Source organism: Lynx canadensis, chromosome A3 (genome assembly GCF_007474595.2).
Source record: "Lynx canadensis isolate LIC74 chromosome A3, mLynCan4.pri.v2, whole genome shotgun sequence".
NCBI lineage: Eukaryota > Metazoa > Chordata > Mammalia > Carnivora > Felidae > Lynx > Lynx canadensis.
Genome location: NC_044305.1, coordinates 79,337,212 through 79,346,088, shown reverse-complemented (window position 1 = coordinate 79,346,088; position 8,877 = coordinate 79,337,212). Strand labels below are relative to the sequence as shown.

The following is an 8,877-nucleotide window of genomic DNA, read 5'->3' as shown; positions in this document are numbered from 1 at the left end:
GTCATGATCAGTGGTGGCTTAATGGACTGAGCCACCCAGGAGCCCTCTCCCCCCCTGAATTAACATCGCTGACTTCAACTTAGCCTTTATTACAACAAATGTTATAAAGTTCAAACACATTTTTGCTATTTCAGTATTGAGTTGCATACAGACCAAATAAACTTTACGTAATGACAGACATTTCCATCTATGACTGAAGACACTTGAGCCTTCCACATTGATCTCAGGGCCTACACAGGTGATTTTAAAGTTATCAAGGTTATCCTCAGCTTTACTTTAAGTCTCCTTAGTCTCTGGCTCTGCTCCTCGTTCTTCCCGTGCTGATGTGGCTGTGGGAACAGCAATGGCTGCAGGAATTAAAATAGCTGTAGGAGCTGCAGCCATAGCCTCTTCCTTCTGTTTTTTTCCTACTTGTTTTGCTCCTTTTATCCTTTTGTGGTTCTTGTCCTTTTTTTCTTTCTTTCTCTTTCTTTTTTTTCTTTCTATACCCTTCTTTGGAATTCCTTGCCAGTGATGGGTCTGATGGTAGGCTTTTAGTCTTTTTGATCCGTAACAAAAGGTGACGTGCTTAGGGTGACTAAGACTGGACAGGGAATGGAGGTGCTTGGGGTTTTTAGCTACTGGCTCAGGAGACTGAGCCAAATGGGGGTAAGGACTTGAGGTCTGCAGAGCTGGAGACCACCAGGAGATGGAATGCTGTTCCCAGGTAGATTGGCTCAGGGAAGACCTTTTCCTATGCTTTGATACCAATGCAAAGTCTCGTGGTGACTTCTTTGAGAGGTGAAGAATGGGAGCCCCTGTGCTTTGGGTGGACATAGTGATGCCCTTTTTTAAGATGTGGAGAAGAAGAGTATCTCCTGTGCTTTAGAGGAGACCATTCTTGGGAATGTTGAATACTGATGTGGGGTAGGAGAAGGGGGTGCTTCCCTTTGTAGTGTTATGAAGACCAGCACCTCTGAGGAGGAGGGGAGAGAGAAGGAAAATGGATTCCTTTACTGGGTGATGAGGAGGGACTTCCTCTACTTCAAGGAAACCCTCTTCCTTCCCCTTTTGCTTTCGTGGTGAGAAAGGCCTTCCTCGAAGTCACCTACCTCACCATTTCTCAAATGGGACCTCTTCAGTAAGTAACTCATCATTATTTTCTGAAGGGGAGGAACAGAGTCAGATGAAGACTGCTGGTTTTGTCATCTGGTTTGGTGTCTCTACTGCACAGAATCTGCAGCAGCCGTTTCGCCACTGTTACAGTGTTTAGATTCAGAAAATTCTACTTTTCTCCACTTCGGGGCTGGCGAGAGGGCCTCTTTGCTTATTACCTTTATATTTTGTCACTTTACCTGAAGTTCTCCTTGGAGATACAGAAACACGAGTTTTTCTGATATAGCCTGGCTGCTGGGGTGTTGGAGAATGATGAATTTTTGGCGGTGGAGTTGCTGGAGGTGTTGGCCGGTGTCTTCACGTTGGAGGGCTTGCTGAAGGATATAACCTACAAGTTTTTGAGGGACCTGGATGCTCTCTTGGGAGGCTTCTTTCTGATTGGACAAGACAAAGTGGACAATGAGCTACTCCTAGACAAGGATGCTGATGAATCCTTTTTTGTGTCTCACTGGAGAGCTTTCCCTTCTAAGCCTTGGTGGAGTTCTTCAAGGAAATAGATTGCCACCTCCTCAGGCATGGCGGTCTTCTAGATGAATATAATCGTGATGGGATCTGTGCACCCTCTAGGTGGAGTATGAGGAGAGTGAGATCTTGGTCAAGTCGTCTTTTTTTCCTTTTCCTTTCCTCCCCCACCCCTCTGAAAAGTTTCATAGGCTCTGGTACAGGTTTCGGCAGGGGAACTTTAGGATGTCACCAGTAGAAGTGGTGACTTGTACTGAAGGTTCTTTTTATTGTTCCTAAAGGTTCTGAGAGTGCTGGAGTTTTCTATTTTCCTGGAGCAAGGAAGGACTCTTGGTCCTTGGCTCTTGGTTCTGATGGGGAGATTGAACATGACTACACGTTATCTCATGACTGGGCAGTATTGTCTTCTAGGGAAAGGAGACATGGATTAGAGTCTTTCCGGGTTTCAAGAAGCATTCTCTCCCTTTTCTCTCTGCTGCTTTTTCTTTTTTTTTAATTTTTTATGTTTATTTTTGAGAGAGAGAGAGAGAGAGTGTGTGTGTGTGTGTGCGCACGCGCACACGCATGAGTTAGGGAAGGGCAGAGAGAGAGGGAAACACAGAATCCAAAGCAGGCTCCAGGCTCTGAGCTGTCAGCACAGAGCCCAATGTGGGGCTGGAACTTGTGAACTGTGAGATCGTGACCTGAGCTGAAGTAGAGTGCCTAACTGACTGAGCCACCCAGGCATCCCTCAGCTGCTTTTTCTTCCTTATCTCTCTTATCTTTGTTTTCATCTTGCTTTTTCATAGATGCCTGTTTTTCATTCTGTCTCTGTTTTATTTCTTCTTTAGGTCTGGGAAAGCAGATGGTCTTGTAGGATGATGGGCCACAGTTCTCCCATAAACTTAACTCTCTAGCACTTTATTTTCCATTCAAAAGCTCCATCAGGTTGATTTTCATAATTCTGGGTTCTGGATTCTCCAAATATACCCAAGGGAGTTGGGCCAGAGCCACAATGGGATGCTCACTCTGCTATAACCTAATAAAGTGATGGTACTATGTACTTCAGGTGCAAGGAATATCTTCCATTTTGGTTCAGTACTTCACTTCCAATCGATTGGCTCAACTCAGTTACAACATTCTCATCAAACCCAAGGATTTCTTTTACTCATTTTGTTCTCCAAGCCTTTGTAACTTCCAAATTTATTTTGCTCATATCTGCCAATTTTTCTAGGCATATTGCACATTTCAGCTACTTTAGTAGCTTCTGTTTGTTGCTGAAGCAAAGATCTTACTTTGCACTTGTTCTGCAGAATTGCAGGGTCATGTTGTTCTGACACCACTCCCCTATTCCAAAGTGCACCAGGCTAGATCTTTTTGAAGTTATTTTATATACTTAATATATAATTTATATTTATTTAGTGTATATTTTAATTGGTTTAAAGCCACTTAATATATTAATATAATTATATATTAACTTACAGTAACATTTTTATGGTAACAATTTTAATTTTTTTTTAAAAAAACAATTTGTTTAAAGTTTATTTATTTTGAGAAACAGCATCAGCAGGGGAGGGGCAGAGAGAGAGATTGAGAATTTCAAGCAGGCTGCATACTGTCAGTGCAGAGCCCAATGTTGGGGCTCAAATCCAAAAACCATGAGATCATGATCTGAGCCAAAATCAAGATTTGGATGTTTAACCGACTGAGGCACCCAGGTGCCCCTAATTTTTTTAAGATTGTATTTTTAAGTAATCTACACCTATCTATCTCTATACCCAATGTGGAGTTCAAACTTACAACCCAGAGATCAAGAGTTGCATGCTCTACTGACTAAGCCAGCCAGGTGCCCCTATGAATTGGTCTTTTAAACTTAAAGTGATGGAGAAAATGCTAATAATGCAGAAAAACTTAAAAGTCTGTGGTGACTGCAGCTATTACATTGTGATTAGCACAAACAAAATGAAGGAAAATTCTTCCAGTATTAGAAAAGTATTTAATCTACTTCAGCAAAGAAGTTCTCACAACTTTGCCAAACAAGTGAAATTGTGACATACATCTTGAATGGTTCACTTTCATCTCATTAAACGTAAGGATCAACCAACATTCATTTTGGAACTACACTGTTGATCAATTGCAACTGTAGGTAGGCTACAGATAGAAGAGTTAAATATATGGCACAAAAACAGACACTCAGATCAATGGAACAGAATAAAGAACCCAGGAATGGGCACACAATGTATGGCCAACTAATCTTTGACAAAGCAGGAAAGAATATCCAATGCAATAAAGACAGTCTCTTCAGCAAGTGGTGCTGGGAAAACTGGACAGCGACATGCAGAAAAATGAACCTGGACCACTTTCTTACACTATACACAAAAATAAACTCAAAACGGATGAAAGACCTGAACGTAAGACAGTAAGCCATCAAAATCCTTGACGAGAAACCACGTGAAACCTCTTTGACCTTTGCCTCAGCAACTTCTTACTCAACACGTCTCCAGAGGCAAGGGAAACAAAAGCAAAAATGATCTATTGGGACCTCATTAAATAAAAAATCTGCACAGCTAAGGAAACAATCAGCAAAACTAAAAGGCAACCGACGGAATGGGAGCAGATATTTGCAAACGACCTATCAGATAAAGGGTTAGTATCCAAAATCTGTTAAGAACTTATCAAACACCCAAAAACCAAATAATCCAGGGAAGAAATGGGCAAAAGACATGAATAGACACATCTCCAAAGAAGACATCCAGATGGCCAACAGACACATGAAAAAATGCTCAACATCACTCATCAGGGAAATACAAATCAAGACCGCAATGAGCTACCACCTCACACCTGTCAGAATCGCTAACATTAACAACTTAGGCAAGAACAGATGTTGACAAGGATGTGGGGAGACAGGGGATACCTTTTGCACTGCTGGTGGGGATGCAAACTGGTGCAGCCACTCTGGAAAACAGTACAGAGGTTCCTCAATTAAAAATAGAACTACCCTATAACCCAGCAATTGCACTACTAGGTATTTATCCAAGGGATACAGGTGTGCTGTTTCGAAGGGGTACATGCACCCCAATGTTTATAGCAGCACTGTAGACAATAGCCAAAGTATGGAAAGAGCCCAAATGTCCATCAATGGATGAATGGATAAAGAAGATGTGGTGTATACACACACACACACACACACACACACACACACACACACACAATGGAGTATTACGCAACAATCAAAAAGAATGAAATCTTGCCATTTGCAACTACATGGATGGAACTAGAGGGTATTATGCTAAGTGAAATTAGTCAGAGAAAGATAAATATCACATGAATTCACTCATATGAGGACTTTAGGATACAAAACAGATGAACACAAGGGAAGGGAAGCAAAAATATAAAAACAGGGAGGGGAACAAAACATAAGAGACTCTTGAATATGGAGAACAAACAGCGTTACTGGAGGGGTTGTGGGAGGGGGCATGGGCTAAATGGGTAAGGGGCATTATGGAATCTACTCCTGAAATCATTGTTGCACTATATGATAACTACCTTGAATGTAAATTTAAAAATACTAATAATAATAAATAAAAAGAATTCAATATAAAAAAAATGAAAGTAATATTAAAGAGTATAGTGTATTTTATTTAGAAGTTATGGGCTACAACCCTTTATACAGGCATACCTTGGAGATATTGGGGGTTTGGTTCCAGACCACTGCAAAAAGCAAATATTAAAATAAAATAAAGCAGGGCGCCTGGGTGGCTCAGTCGGTTGAGCGTCCGACTTCAACTCAGGTCACGATCTCACGGTCCGTGAGTTCGAGCCCCGCGTCGGGCTCTGGGCTGGTGGCTCAGAGCCTGGAGCCTGCTTCTGATTCTGTGTCTCCCTCTCTCTCTGTCCCTCCCCCGTTCATGCTCTGTCTCTCTCTGTCTCAAAAATAAATAAAAACGTTAAAAAAAAATAAAATAAAGCAAGTCATATGAATTTTTTGGTTTCCTACCTAGTACATATAAAAATTTTATTTAAATAAATAAATAAAAGTTATATTTACACCATACTGTAGTCTATTAAGTATGCAATAGCATTATGTCTTTTAAAAAGTATATACCTTAATTAAAAAATACTTTATTGCTAAAAAATGCTAACCATCATCTAAGGTTTCATGGAGTTATAATCACTGATCACAGATCACCATAACAAATATAATAGTTTCAAAAGTTTGACATATTGTGAGAACTACCAAAATGTGACACATAGAGATAGGAAGTGAGCAAATGCTGTTGGAAGATGGCTGACAGACTTGCTCAATGCAGGACTGTAATTTATAAAAGTTGTAAAACACACACACACACACACACACACACACTCAATCACTTACTCACCTTCCCCCAGACAGGTAGTCATTAACCATTTATCAGCATTCCACTCCTGACAGCTTGCAGCCAGCCATGGTGCTTAACGATTCTCCAAAGTGTTCGATCCCAAAACGTGCTCTTTCCAGGGAGCTCTAGCCAATGATTGAGGTGGCAGGACTACTGGGGTCTGGTCATTTCTGACCATTGTAGAACTCTTCCATGAACAATCTTTATGCTGGAGCTCTCTTTTTAGCTGGCTAAGACTTTCTCAGCATTACACTGCAGTTTTAAACTCCTCCTACATAATTATTCTCCTTTCCTGCTCTTTCCTAAAGTATCAGATTGTATCTTGGCCTGAAGACTTTTCCTACTCCTTCTTTTATCTTTCATAGGAATTTTCCCAGTAAATCTCTTGCATTTCTAACTCCTTTTTGGTGTCTGCTTCTTGTAAGAACCAAGCTAGGAGAGAAAAAAAAGAAACAACCCAAGTAACCATCAACAGGTAAATGGATAAACTTTAAAAAGTGAAAAACAGGGGTTCCTGGATGATTAAGATGGTTGGGTGTCTGACTGTTGAATGATTTCAGCTCAGGTCATGATCTCATGGTTTGGGGGATCAAGCCCCAAGTCAGGCTCTGCGCTGACAGCGAGGAGCCTGCTTGGGATTCTTTCTCTCCCTCTCTCTCTCCCTCTGTCCCTCTCCTGCTCATTCTCTCTCTCTCAAAATAAACATTTAGGAAAAAAAGAAAAGCATACAAATTTATTTAAAAAAAACAAAAAACAACCCCTAAAAAGTGAAAAAAGACAATGCTAATAGTGCAGATTAAATTTAAGAATATTCCTTATCTGTAACTATTACATTATGGACAGCACAAAAAAATTTAAAAATGAAAATACTTCCAGTATTGGAAAACTATTGTCTCTTTCAGTAAAAAATACTATTCAGCACTTTAAAAGGAACAGACTGCTCATATACACAACATGAATGAATTTAAAAAGAAATTAGTATGCTGAGCAAAAACTCTGAAAGCCCAAAAGAGTACATACTTTATGATTCCATTTATATGAAGTTCTAGAACAGTCAAGGGGATGGAATGGACAATAGGCTGGGAAGGGGCACAAGAGAGCTTTCTGGGATGATGGAAATGTTCTATATCTTAATAGGGGTATGATTTCATGAGTGTATGCATTTGTCAAAATTCATCCAACTATGCATTAAGATCTATTCTCTTCACTAGGTATGTTACCTCTCAATACAAAAGTATGAAAGTTCTTCCTGTGATGATGTAAGATTTGTTATTCTTGTAGATCTGTCCATTTCTGCTCTATATACTTTGCAGCTATATCATTAGATATCTTCAAATTTAGAATATTGTTGGTGAGTGGAAACTTTTCCGCTCTTCTACTTAGATACATGACAGTGTCCTCCACACTCATTCCTTCTATTATATTCTAATCTTCCACTTGCTGTGCTTCGGTATGGAGTCTTGTCTTGCTGTTTGGGGTCAGGCTTACACCAAATCCCGAAAGGGGCACCTGTGGCCATAGAACCATCTGCATGCGAATGACTAGAAGTCCCTATTCTGGTCACTTGGGGCGTCCATACCTTATGAGCTTCTAGCTCTGGCTTCTGCTCAGAATCCAGCCAGCATCTGTTCCAGTGTGCAAAGCAAGTCTTAGCCAAAACAAAGAACAGCCTGAAGGAGGTGGGAAAGTGGGGGATTTTGCAGGTGCTCACACTCCAGCCCCGTCAACAAGAAAGGCTTGGTTAAAAAGGGTTCAGGGACACTGGCTCAGTAAGGAGAGCCTGCCACTCTTGATCTTGGGGTCATGAGTTCAAGCCCCACGATGGGTGTAAAGCTTGGTAGAAAGAAAGAAAGAGAAAAGAAAGAAAGGAAGGAAGGAGGAAAGAAAGAAAAAGAAAAAGGAAGGAATGAAGGAAAGAAAGAAAAGATTAAAAAACAGGGCTCAGACCTTAGAGATACGTAGGTTCTAGATATCACTATACCTTAACTTCATGGTGGCTATAGCTGGTTGTAGGGCTGGGGCTGAAGGAGGCTGAAGGATAGGGAGGTGAGGGTAGGAGCAGCCTCAGACTGAGGTAGTAAGGACTTAGACTTCAACACACCTGCTATTTTAAGGCTAGGTCTCTCTTACAGCCACCTGACGTAGAGGGAAGTCACCATTTGAAATGCCCAAATACCAAGTGGGAGCTGTTGATGGGGTGTGTTTGTGGTTAGTGTTCGGCGTTTGCACCCTTCAACCCCACCACGATGAGGGGGATGGAACCAACCAGCGAACACCTGGTTCCTACACCTACACTACCACTCACTGTTGGGTGGGCCAGGCCCCACCCAACTCTGGACTTTTATTGGTCAAACCAAGAAAAAAACCCATGTGGTAACCAGAAGCCTCCTTCGGATTGGTTGATTGCTGCTAGCGCTCAAGTCAATCAAAGAATATACCTCAGTCCTTCCCAGTCTCTGGCTCCCAGGGGAGCCGTGTTAGATTAACAGATGCAAACCTTGCCTCTGTTCTGAGATTGCCACACAATAACATCTTCTGCTTTCCTCTTCAGACGCCGTCTCCTCCTAAAGTGTTATTTCAATGAATGAAAATGCGCTTTTTTTTTTCCTACAAAACGAGCTGGTTCATTGGTGTAATGTGAGAAGTGTGCATTTAGGCGGTGAAGCGCGAAGCTGGCGAAGAGATGCCCTGTTCTGCCCGCCAACCCTCTAAACCTTCAAAGATTTAGTACTCACTCCCACTATCCAGAGACGCTCGTCTCGGATTTCCCGCAGCCAGAGGGGAGTTTGAAGGACTTTTGGCCCCTGGCGGTCCCTGTAGCGTCCCTAGTTACCGAGCCCTTAGTAACCGCCCGCCCCAAGGAGCGGCCCGGTTGCCGGAGGCCGCGCCAGCTTCCCCACTG

The 8,877-nt window shown here is 41.8% G+C and overlaps 1 pseudogene; it reads right to left on the bottom strand.

Annotated features, from left to right (window-relative positions):
* Positions 1-230: 230 nt before the first annotated feature.
* LOC115511242 lies at positions 231-7,266 on the bottom strand (annotated as a pseudogene).
* Between the last annotated feature and the right edge of the window lie 1,611 nt (positions 7,267-8,877).